Source organism: Peromyscus californicus, unplaced genomic scaffold (genome assembly GCF_007827085.1).
Source record: "Peromyscus californicus insignis strain IS unplaced genomic scaffold, ASM782708v3 Scaffold_16__1_contigs__length_79575227, whole genome shotgun sequence".
Taxonomy (NCBI): domain Eukaryota; kingdom Metazoa; phylum Chordata; class Mammalia; order Rodentia; family Cricetidae; genus Peromyscus; species Peromyscus californicus.
In genome coordinates this window covers 38,390,445-38,403,592 of record NW_026294458.1, presented here as the reverse complement: position 1 = coordinate 38,403,592, position 13,148 = coordinate 38,390,445, and the positions used below count along the sequence as shown (strand labels likewise).

The following is a 13,148-nucleotide window of genomic DNA, read 5'->3' as shown; positions in this document are numbered from 1 at the left end:
CAGGTGGAAGAAAGAAAAACATTTCTTTTTTTTCTTCATAAATTTATAAAATATTATTGATGAAATGACATCAAGAAGCTTAGGTTGGAACCACATTGTGAAGTTTTTAAACATCAAACACATTCTATTACTTTTACTAACATTTATTACAAATATTGTATGTTATTTGGCAAAATTAAGTTTTAAAAGGATAATTGTCTGAGGAATAAAAAGGAGAAAGAGTAATTGGCAGAGGAATAATTGGAAGGCCACTGAAGCCTAGTTACCATGGTGGCATCTATGTGAATAAGACACAACAACAAAAGCAACAGATATTTTGTATCTACTCTCTGTGGAATTTCTTTCAAGGACAACTAATATATGATATTTTGCAGACCTCTGTATATATGTAAACTATAAGACAGTTATGCTTAGCATGCAATTCTATTAATGAGAAATTTAATTAGTTTGATCACATTCCTTCAATGATTGATAAAGGTACTTAATCCCTTCCCCTATGTTGGCAGAAATCGTGCTGTTTGCTGGAGCCTTGCTGCTTTTCTTGGATAAACAGGAGGAATCTCCTAGACTCCAGCATCCTTGGTATGGGCAGACTCCTCCTCCGTACAATGCTATGGTCCTGGGATGGTTCGACTTCTCCTGTGAGCTCACTAATCTGAGCTACAGTTGTTCTCCTTGGTTATGGGAGGCGTGCCCTTCAGGGAACTTGAACACTTGTCAGTGTTTTGCCAGTATAAGTCACTTTTAAAGTTTCCTCTTGTTCTCTTTTCCATTTCTCTTGCCAGCTCTCTCTGCTACCTCCTCTTTTCCTCGAAGAGTCCCCACCCTTCACTCTGACTTGACCCACTCTGTAAACTGAGCAGCTTTAGACTCTTCCTTTCAGAGTCACTGTAGAGGACAGACAAGGTGGAGGTGATGGGATTAGTGCCTGAGTGCTTGGGAATAAGGAGGGAGGAAAAGGGAGGATGCACAAGGTTAGACTATTTCCGACTTCAGTGCCTGGAAAAATTCAGCTCATTAATAGATAAAAAGAGAAGGAAGGATTCGGCTGGGGAATCAGGGTTGAATTTCTACAAGTTAATTTGGGTCTCTAAACACCTCATCCCAGGGAAACAGCTTGTAGACATTTGGAAACGAAAAAGACAAAGAGACTGCCACATAATTTACCTGAAGATGTACAGGGGAGGTAACTTTAGAGGGAAAAAAATGTGTGAAGAGAGTAAACATGAAAGGACTCTTGGAGACACAGTGACAGCCAAAAGCATGAAAAGTTCAATGACATCATCTGGATTTGGTTTGAATGTGTCCCTTAAAGGTTCATATGCAGCAAGTGTGACTCCCACTCCCATCCCAGTGTGGCATGTTAGAAGGGATGGAATCTTTTGAAAGATGGTCCAGTGAAAAGTAGGTTATTAGGGTTGCTGTCCTTAGAAGGGGTTAATGTTCTTTTGGGTCCCCACTTAGTTCTTCAGAGAGAGAGAGAGAGAGAGAGAGAGAGAGAGAGAGAGAGAGAGAGAGAGAGAGAGAGATCCAGTTGGACCTCAGCTCGCCCTTGCTTCCTGCCATGCTGTGTGACTCCTCTCTCTTGCACATGCTTCTGTCATATGCTTAATGCTGTGTTGTGATATAGTCTCGAAGTTGTTTTCAAAGGCTGAACAGATGGGGCTAGTCAATTTTGGATTGCCCGTCTCTAAAACTGTTAGATAAATAATCCCTTTGCTTTCTTCAGTATCCAGTCTAAGAAGGTTTGTTACAGCAACAGGAGACAGGTCAACACAATCGCACACAGATGCCTTTGTTCACTATTTTTGGAAATCTTCCTGTCCTTTGACAAAAAGTCTGGTTGACTCAGAGAATGTCCTTCTCTTGCCATTTCAGTCACTATAACTGACTGTTCCTCTTATATCTGCCATCTTTCCCATCATCCATCAGCCTGGGATGGATGGACTTGACAAACCTGTGTGTTCTATTGGTCTATCTTACTCAGGTTTGGTTAACCTACTTAAGTGAGAATTCTGGGGACAAAATAATACATGTTTTAGGATCATGCAGAGATCATGGGGGTGGGAAGGAAAGGTAATTGAGGTTCCTGGCGCAAGTGTATGTTGCTCCCTCAATGCCACCTTGGGATATCCTGCTACATTGTCACTTGAATTACAGGTCCCCAGCCTGAGTTGCAATTCAAATTACATGCACTGTCTGCAAGATATTATGAAGAAGGAAGGCACAGGGGGAAATCCCAAGGACTCTTTTCCCTTGAGTACATGGCAATGAGCAGTAATGAGGATGTTTTCCCTGTGAATGAAAAAACTGCTCTGCACCCATATTAGTTTGCTCTGGGGAGGCTTCAGTGCTTCCTGATGCCTTTGCTCTGATGTATTTCTTTAGAGCCTTGGCTAGCTCAGCTGTGCCCATGTGAAAAGCTTTTAATTTAGGAATATTTATACCGGGAGCGTCTGGAAACCAGAACTTTGTAGGGTTTCCTCCCCTCCTCTCATTGTGATTCTCACAGGAATTTCTCCCCTGCAAAGTTATGTGGCTCGCCATCTGGCCATATTCATAAGCCATCCTTTTCCTAGAACTTTGATAAAATGCACCAGCTTCTTTGGAATTAGATTAGTATCTCGATCCAAGAGCTTTCCAGCTCTTCCTGCTGACAGGAGATGAAAGGCTCATAAATAAAAATGCTGCTTTGTTTGCCTCTGTGTTGTAGTGGACCCCATGGGAAAGGAAGACAATTAGGTCTAAGCGACGTTTCATTCAATGTTTCAGAGAGGCCCTTCTCCCATTGCTTAACACTAAGCCCCTCTCTTACAAGTGAGATTGCATAATAGCATTAGAAAGTCAAACACTAACCCCTTCACTAGCATTTACTTCTAACCTACCCTAGAAATCTCAGTTAAGATTGTGGGTTCTTTGTCATTACCAATTATCATCATTATAAATTAGATAACAATGAGTCAGTGTTTTATTTTTATAACTTCATGTCCTAGAATAATTGATTGCCTATTTGGAATGAAACACCGTTACAAAGTCTGCTGACAGTTGTGTAGCTTGGTCCATTTGTGGGGACCCTAGCAGAGGGACCAGGATCTATCTCTGACACATGAGCTGGCTTTTTGGAACCTGCTCCACATGGTGGGATGCCTTGCTTAGCCTTGATGCAAGGGTCCTGTATCAACCTGATGTGCCATGATTTGTTGACTTCCATGGGGGACCTTATCCTTTCTGAGGAGTGGATGGGGGTGGGTGGGTAAAAAGAAGATGGGGGGAGGGAATGGGAGGAGAAGAGGGAGGGGAAACTGTGTTGGTTTGTAAGATAAATTTTAAAAAATTAATGAAAAACAACGAAGTCTGCTCACATTCAATTAGAAATAGATATTTAAACCTGTTTCTATCCAGCCTACACTAGTAATCTGTAGGTGACATTTCAGCTCATTATGGAATTCTGGGACACACGATTGGGACTTGTCATCCACCTAATTTGGGGTGTAATTGGATGAAGTTATGAGGAGAATCAGTGATATGGAGGAGGACTGGTTCCAGGATCGGTGTCTCAGAGACCAAAGTTAAATAGTTTTAGGGATGGAAGGATGGAAAAGGGAGAAGGAGAGGACAGAGGAAGTTGGGGGTGGTGAGAGGTTAGTAGGGAGAGGAGCACTGAAAACAGAGGATCAAGATGCACCGAGATACAGCAGGTGAGCAGCTGGGTAGAACATAGCTCCTGCACCTTGGACAAACAGGGGTACGTCAGGGGTGATGAGGAGCTCAGCCTACTGATCATCAGTCTCAGGGAAGCAGAAGGATGGAGGACAGATGGCAGTGATTTTAGAATTCAGATGTGTTCTTGAAATATCTTCGAGGGTCCCAACCTGAGATAATACAGACTCCCGACACTTTGATTTTGGAAAATAGATTTTTAAATGTGACATTTGTCTTATTCATATTCCTAGGACTGACACCTGTTTCTACGTTTTCAAAAGCCCATTTGTCTTACTTTGGAAAAATATGTTAAAGCAAATTTTTAACAGTAGATAGTTTATTTTCTGAAGTGTGTAGAAATTCTTAGGGAATTGCCATCATATATGGAGACTCCTCGAAGCTGGGCTCAGTTTCAGAGAAGAACAAATCCCCTAGAAGTAGGCAAAAATTTCAGCCGTCTTTGATCAGCAGTTTAGGCCTGGGTTATGCTGTCTAGTTATAGAGAATGAAGAGTAAGTTTTCTTTAAATACCAGCAATGACTTTGGGAAGTTGCCAGTCTTATCATGCTTTCAATATAGGAAGGAATCATCACTGTGACAGCAAGAAGGAAAAAAAGACAGACAGGGGCCGTATGGAGGGTTATCCATCGGCTGCCAAGAAACTGTTCCGTTTTTAAAAGCCAGAGACATGAAAAATAGATGGAGGGATTTAAGTCTTTATATACAATGATACACTTGACTGTGTGACATTGATTGGGAAGACGGAAGCACAGTTTTGTTTCTAAAACATTATTTAAATGTACTGGTTGTGAATTAAATTACCCTAAGTGAGTTTTCTGGTCAGAGGATTTTTCTTTTCATGTACAAAGGCTTACATAGCTTTAGATTTCCATTCATAAGATTTCTTCAGGCTGATGTCATTTATTTCTCAACTTCTAGAGGCTCTGTATGCATGTGTGTGTGGGATGAGTTAGTGTGAACTAGGAGGGGTAGAGGTGATTTTATATTTTGTACATATGTACAACATGGGTGAAATTATGGGGAGATATTGGTTCGAGTAAGTTATGTTGGTCTGACTTCCCAATGTGAAGCTGAATATTGGGATCAAATGAATCTGCAAATCTTATTCATTTAATATACCAACTCTGATATGAAAGTTATAGATGGAGGTGCAGAGGAACTAGTGGGTATTATCAGTGGTGCTCACAGTATGAATAGGCTGGGGAGAGAAACTGGGCAGCCAGAGATCCTCCGGCTCTGACGAGGATGCATCTTTTCTGATCAGGAAGTTGAGGATGAGATAACGTAACACTGCAATTCACCATCTTTCTCAGAAACAGAAGAACTAACCATGTGTGGTCTGATCTAGTACATACAATTCCTTGTTAATTCGTGGTTGTTGAGTTTTTATTTTATGTAGGGATATAATTTACCTGCAAGAGGGACCGTCTATGACAACTGGATAGCTAGGCTACTGGTGGAAGATGGACTTATGGAGGGAAGAAGGGGCCCAGGGTGAAGTAGGAACATTTTCCTATGGGGAGGAAAGTGTGAGGTTTTAAGAAACAGAAAACCAGATGGCTCACAAATGCCGAGCAGAGGAAAATGCACAGAAATTCAGCTTTTCAGGTTGTCCTGTGTGGAAGCTTTAGTTTTCTATTTTCATCTTACTTGGGCCACTTCCGGTGTTGTGACTTCCTCTTGCTGTCACTCTGACTCTTGTAGGTCTCCAAGAATGAATCACTTATTTTGATAGCATATATTTATTTATTGAAAATAGGCTCCCCCCCACATAATATATCCTGATTACGATTTCCTCTCCCTCTACTCCTCTCAGTTCCTCCCCACATCCCCTCCCATCTGGATCCAATCTCTTTCTGTCTCTTGTAGATGTAACCAACCGTCTTATTAAATAAGAAACACAGAGCCGATTCAGAGAGGAAAGCCAAGAGGTCAGAGTTAAGAGCCTTACCCTTTCTTCTTCAGCCAAGAGAGCTCTCTGAAAAAGGGACGTACTTCCTGTGTGTTTGTTTTTATAAAGACTTTCGGTTCTGCCTTCTCATTGGTTGTAAACCCAAACACATGACTGCCTCATCACTGCCTCGTCACTGCCTGTATGTACAGACCTCCAGGTCCTCTATGGTATTGAGATTAAAGGCGTGTGTCTCCAATGTTGGCTGTATCCTTGAACACACAGAGATCTACCTAGCTCTGTCTACCAAGTGCTGGGATTAAAGGCATGCTCTTGCTATGGCTCTAATAGCTCTGACCCCTGGGCAACTTTATTTATTAACATACAATTAAAATCACATTTCAGTACAAGTAAAATACCACCACAGTCTCTCATTAAAAAAATAAACAGGCTTCTTCTAAGGGATAATAAAATAAAATAAAATAAATAAAATAGATGAAATCAAACCAACATATCGGACTTGGGCAAAACAAATAATCAGAGGTTAAAAAGCCCAAGAGGAGGCACGAAAAATAGAGACCAACTCCTTTGCACACTCAGGAATCCCATAAAAACACTAAACTTGAAGCAGGGATATATAAGCAAAGTACCCTAGTACAGGCCCATGCAGGTACTTTGTGCGTGCTGCCTCAGTCTCTGAGTTCATATCAGCTTTGCTCATGTTGATTTAGAGGGCCTTGTTTTCTTGGTGTCTGGCTCTTATTCTCTTTCTGCCTCTTCTTCCATAGTTCACTGAGTTTTGAGGAGAGGGATTTGATGGAGACATCCCATTTAGGGATGAGTATTCCAAGGTCTTTCTTGCTCTGTGCAATGGCTGGCTGTGGGTCTCTGTATCTGTTCCCATCTGCTGGAGGAGGAAGCTTCTCTCATGATGGCCAAGCAAGACACTGATCTATGAATATTGCAGAATGGCATTACGAGTTATTTATTTATTTATTTATTTATTTATTTATTTATTTATTTATTTATAGAACAGTACTAGTTGGTTTACCCTAGGTCTTAGGAGTATCTAGTCTCTGGTACTTGGTCACCCAAGAGGTGTTGGGTATGGGTTCCATCTCATGGAGTGGACTTACAGTCAAATCAGATTTTGTATGGTTACTCCCATGAGCCTTGTGCCACCATTGTACTAATGTATCTTGCAGATAAAACACCATTGTAGATCAGAGAGTTTGTGGCTGGGTTCATGTTTATGTTTCTCTTTTGGTAGGGTGTAGAATACCTTCCCGTACCAAGAAAACCCTATAATTTAAGGATGAAGGCTGTATGTAGGCTCCAGCTACGACTTCAATGAGTTATGTAGGCATTGTCTTCAGTAGTGGGGCCTTGGTATCAGTTTGTGGAGAATAATCTACAATCTTGGCAATGACCTGGGTTGCTTGGGAATTTCAAGGGGACTTCTTTGGCCAATAACTCAATTAGATGTAACCCAATCCCAGTATTGGAAGCTTCATTTGGTGACAAGAGATGGCCAGCCGAGGCTTGAGATTGGCTTTCTTGGACCACCAGCCCCCAAAATCATGACCTGGAGAATTATTATTAATTATGAATGCTCAGCTTAGGCTAGTCCTACTAGCTTTTTTTAAACTTAATTTAACCTGTTTCTATTCATCTAAATTTTGCCTCAGGTCTTTTTACCTCTCTTTCATTCTGTATGTCCTACTTTCCTGCTTCCTCTGCATCTGGCTGGCTGTCCCCTGGCTGACTGACCTCTGGTGGGTTGGCTCCTGGCTGGCTGGCTGGCTGGCTTCTCTTTTCTCTCTGCCCACCAGCCCCACCTATCCTTCGTCTGCCTAGCTATTGGTTGTTCAGCTTTTTATTAGACCAATCAGGTGCCTTAGGCAGGCAAGGTGAAATAGCAACACATCTTTGTGAGAGACCCACCCCCACTTTTTCCCCAGGGTACTCTTGAGGAGAGAGGGATGAGAAATATTTAGATAGAAAGATAGAGGGCAGAGAAAACAGACAGAAACAGGATAGCTTTGGGAGGGCCTGGATCAATATCCACCAGCCTCTTCTGTCCCTTCAAAAAGGCTTTTTATAGGATTGCTAAGGGGAGAAGCAAAAGACCTCCCTCTAGCTCAGCCAAGTGCAGACCCTTCTAATCACCTGGTAACCATGCACATGGTCAAGACATCTTCTAATGCAGCCCTGCTGGGTAAAGCAAGCTCAGATCTTACTAGGAAACCTCTGTGGACCTCCACACATCTTTACATAGCTAAACAATTATTCTTCAACACAAACAAATGCAACATATCTTTACATAGTTAAACAAGCATTATATTCTACAGCAGGGGCTCTGTCTCCTGCCTTATTTGGTGAATTTATTTAGATTGCCTTCATATATGTATATATTTTAGGAAGCTGTACTAGGTTTCCACATTATACCTCAAATGGCTCAAATAGCTCTTAACTCTAGCTGTCTCTCCCTGTATTCCATCACTTGTGCGCATCTCCCCTCCCCTCCGCACTTAGTCCTCCCATTTCCTCCATCCATCCAGAACTACTTTTTCTATTTCTGTTTTCTAACAAGTCCTATCTGTCCTCCTTAATCGCTTACTCTATACTTAACCTCTATGGTTCTATGGGTTATAGTTTACTTATCATTGACTTAACAGCTAATACCCACATATAAGTGGATACATACCATATTTATCTTTCTGGATCTGGGTTACATCACTCAGGGTGATTTTTTTCTAATTCTATGCATTTACTTGCAAATTTCATTTTTTAAAAATGGTTGAGTGTTGTGGGATGGTCTGTATGTCAAATGTGTTGCTGATTGGTCAATGAATAAATCACTGATTGGCAGTGGCCAGGCAGGAAGTATAGGCGGGACTAACAGAGAGGAAAATTGAGAGAACAGGAAGCTGGGAGGGGAGACACTGCCAGCCGCCATCAGGACAAGGAAGATGTAAAGTACCGGTAAGCCACAAGCCACGTGGCAAGGTATAGATTAATAGAAATGGATTAATTTAAGCTGTAAGAACAGTTAGCAAGAAGCCTGCCACGGCCATACAGTTTGTAACCAATATAAGTCTCTGTGTTTACTTGATCGGGTTTGAGCGGCTTGGGACTGGCGGGTGAGAGAGATTTGCCCTGACTGTGGGCCAGGCAGGAAAACTCCAGCTACAAATGGCGTCCAACGTGGTGGCAAGAGTTTCCACCTAAAACCTGAGAAAAAAGATTCTAAAACGGAGCTAAAAACAGTTCCTAATTGTCTCTCTCAAATGAGCGGCAGCGGCCGGTTTGAGCTACTGGCGGGTTGCTGGCGTGCGCGCTCGACCTGCAGTATGGCGGGAATGAAGTCTCTGCAAATGGCACATTAAGCTGCATTGTGGATTTAGCCTTTGCTAGTACAAAACAAAAAAAGAGGTTTCTGAGCTATATGCTGCTTGGATAAAAGCATAGACCCACGATAGCTCCCAGAGCTGGCGGTAAGCATACTGCCGCCATGTTGGGAAGCTGAGGTGGGCGGAGCCAGCAGCCACAGCTGCTGCAGTTTAAAGCAACAGATTCATAATAAGACAGATTCAGATGTAATAGTTTAAAATGTGTGTAAAATATATGTAGGCTTAAAAGAGACAAAAAAAAAGGTGATATATACAATATAGAAACAAATACATGGTTTTAAAAAAAAATAAAGTCTTTAAAGAGACAGTAAAATTAATATAAAAAATAAGCCACGTAGAGATGACTATTACACAGAGAGTCTGGATTGTGTTGTCTTTGGGATTCTTAACTACAGAGAGATATTTGATTGTAAAGGAAGCTGAGTTAAACCAGTATGTATATTTTAAAGATACTTTGACTTCAAAATTTGGATGTAAGGATATGTTGCTTTGGAAAAGAGTCTCTTTTGTTTCCACAGAAAGCAAGAGGCTATGGATTTGTTCCAGAGTAAGATACATCAGGTTTGACCAGCCAAGACCCCCTGAAAGGTCTCCGATGACACCATGGCCCAGATGATCCAACATCCAGAACCGTTTCAAGACAACTGGCTCAGATGATACAGCCTCACGGACTACTCCATGATCCTAAAATTTTCTTTGTTTCCCCAAAAGATACAGCGCCCCCCTCCAGCAGGAAGTAGTAAGAGAAGCTACGCCCAAATTCCCAAATATACCAAGCTGACTTTGGAGATGTGTAAAGGTTAAAACCTTCCTTTTTAAGAAAAGAAAAGGGGAGGTGTTGTGGGATGGTCTGTATGTCAAATGTGTTGCTGATTGGTCAATGAATAAATCACTGATTGGCAGTGGCCAGGCAGGAAGTATAGGCGGGACTAACAGAGAGGAAAATTGAGAGAACAGGAAGCTGGGAGGGGAGACACTGCCAGCCGCCATCAGGACAAGGAAGATGTAAAGTACTGGTAAGCCACAAGCCACGTGGCAAGGTATAGATTAATAGAAATGGATTAATTTAAGCTGTAAGAACAGTTAGCAAGAAGCCTGCCACGGCCATACAGTTTGTAACCAATATAAGTCTCTGTGTTTACTTGATCGGGTTTGAGCGGCTTGGGACTGGCGGGTGAGAGAGATTTGCCCTGACTGTGGGCCAGGCAGGAAAACTCCAGCTACAGTTGAGTAATAGTCCATTGTGTATTTTCTTTATCCATTCTTTTGTTGAGGGACAGCGAGGTTTCCAATTTCTGACTATTGTGACTAAAGTAACAATGAACATGGTTGAGCAAGTGTCTCTGCAGTAGCATGAAGTGTCCTTTGGGTATATACATAAGAGTGGTATAGCTCTATCTTGATATAGATTGATTCCCATCTGCCACACTGATTTCCTTAGTAGTTGTACAAGCTTGCATTCCCACCAGGGTTGGATGAGTGTTCCCCTTGTTCCACATCATCATTAGCGTGATCTGTCCCTTGTTTTGTTGATCTTAGCCATTCCGACAGATAGAAGATGAAATCTCAAAGTTTTGCTTTGCATTTCCTTGCTGGCTAAGGATGTTAACATTTTTTTTTAAAGTTTGTCTCAGCCATTTGAGTTCCCTCTTTTGAGAATTCTGTGTTTAGATCTGTACCAAAAAAATTGGGTAATTTGTTTTCTTGATATCTAAGTTTTTGAGTTTTTTTAATAGATTTTGGATATTAGTCCTCTATTGGATGTGTAGTTTGTAAAACTCTTTCCCCATTCTATAGCCTTCTGTTTTTTTTTTTCTGAATTATGGTGTCCTTTGCCACATAGAAGCTTTTCAGTTTCATGAGGTCCCATTTATTAATTGTTGATCTTAGTGCCTGTGCTAATAATAGTCTTTCGTTCAGAAAATCTTTTCCTGTGCCAATGCATTTAAGGCTATTCCCCACTTTCTCTTCTATGAGGTTCAATGAATCTGGCTTTGTGTTGAGGTCTTTGATCCACTTGGAGTTGAATGTTATGTAGGGTGATAGATATTGATCTATTTGAATTCTTTTACATGCAGTCTTTCAGTTTGAGTAGCACCATTTGCTGAAAATGTTGTCTTTTTTTCTAGCATGTATTTGTGACTTCTTTATGAAAAATCAGGTGGGCCATTGATGTGAGTATTTATGTCTGGGTCTTCAATTCAATTCCATTGATCAACATGTATGCTTTTGTGTCAATATCATGCTATTTTTATTACTATAGCTCTGTAGTACAATTTGAGGTAAGGGATGGTGATACCTCCAGCAGTTCTTTTATTATTAAGAATTTTAAAAACTATCCTGAGATGTTTGTGTTTCCATATGAAGCTGAGAATTGCCCTTTCAAGATCTGTGAAGAATTGTGTTGGAATTTTAATGAGGATTTCATTGAATTGTTTTTGATAGGATGATCAATTTTACTATATTAATCCTAACCCTCTATGGACATGGAAAATCTTGTCGTCTTCTGATATCTTCTTCAATTTCTTTCTGTAAAGACTTGAAGTTTTTATCATATAAGTCTTTCAGTTGCGTGGTTAGAATTACCCCAAGATATTATATATTATTGGAGGTCATTGTGAAATGTGTCTTTTTCTTGATTTTTTTATCAGTTCATTTGTCCTGTGTATTTAGGAGGGCTAGGTAGTTTTGTGAGTTAATCTTGTATCCAGCTACTTTGCTGAAAGTGTTTTTATCAGCTGTAGGAGTTTCCTGGTGGAATTTTTTGGTCCATTACATATACTATCATATTATTTGATAGCATTTTGTTACTTATTATGGTGCTTTCTCTTCCTCCTATGATCAAACAGGTTACAAATGGATGCTCTTCCCGCCAGCCTCCCAGTTCTTTCTTTAGAGTACAGATAAAGGTTTCCCTCCTTGTTTCTTATATAGTTCTTTTTGTTAAAACCCATTTATCTAGCTACTTCTGGTTTCTCAGGGTTTATATATTTTTTTTTTTTGTTTTTTTTTTTTTTGTTTTTCGAGACAGGGTTTCTCTGTGTAGCTTTGCGCCTTTCCTGGAACTCACTTGGTAGTCCAGGCTGGCCTCGAACTCACAGAGATCCGCCTGGCTCTGCCTCCTGAGTGCTGGGATTAAAGGCGTGCGCCACCACCGCCGGGCTATTTTTGTCTTAAGATTATTTAAACAAGGCTGTGGAATTTAACACCCAAACCTTCCTTTTCAGATGCAGCTGCAAATGCCTCTGTGTGGTTTGGAGCTCAGATGGCTCTCACTTTAGGAAGTCCTGGCCGATCAGAAGGAACTTTATTCCATGAATGAATGATCATGTTGTCCCAGGCAGAAATTCCACTATGAAAAACAAAAATAAAATGATAAACATGATTGAAGCCCAGTTGTGCTGTACTGACTTTTTTTTTAAAAATTGGGTTCTTTTCTCTGTTTTCTGCAGTTAATGGGGTATGTGAGTGAATGTGTATGTGTTTGTATGGGTGACTCATACATCCCGATGTAGAACTTTATAGAAATGAATTTCAGTGAGAATTTGTTTTTCAAGTATGAGATCACATCAAAGAAAAAGAAACACTTTAAGTGTTGACTAGCTTTCACCACTTACTATGTGAGAAAGGAAATGTCAGTAACTTAAAAGAAATTCTAAGATCAATGGGTTGGAGCTTTTCCGATTTTTTAAAGTTCTTTACAGAAACTTGTCAAAGAGATGATGTAATGAAAAAATGTGGGCTGGAATTTCTATTGATACTGGGGCAATTTCTTTGTTTTCTCTAAGTATAAAGAGAAACACAAAAATTGGAATCTTTTCCTGTCAAGCTTCCAGCTGAGATTTGGCTCAAGTGTTGAGTTATAACGGTCCATGTTTCTCAGGAACTACTCCTGGCTGAACACAGGAACAAGAGCTGGGTTATCTCCTGTAGTCAAATTGAAATAACCAGTTAAACAAAGGCGGTAAACCAACCAATTCGGGGGTCGTTCAGACCTAAGTGGACTCTCTGCTGAGGCGACCTGCAGCTGCTCCAATTCTTCCTTTGTTCTTGGTGTACGGACCGGGATTATAAATTGGTAGGAGGTTCGTGTGTCAGACTGTGATACTCTTCCACCCGTG

General features: G+C 40.8%; 1 long non-coding RNA gene across 1 annotated transcript in view; it reads left to right on the top strand.

Moving 5' to 3' along the window:
• LOC128111519 (uncharacterized) overlaps nt 1-12,411 on the top strand; it is a 50,639-nt gene extending 38,228 nt beyond the window's left edge. The window contains exon 3 of the long non-coding RNA XR_008218671.1: nt 12,255-12,411. This is a non-coding gene — a long non-coding RNA (uncharacterized LOC128111519). The remainder of the gene's footprint in view (nt 1-12,254) is intronic.
• Nucleotides 12,412-13,148: the final 737 nt, after the last annotated feature.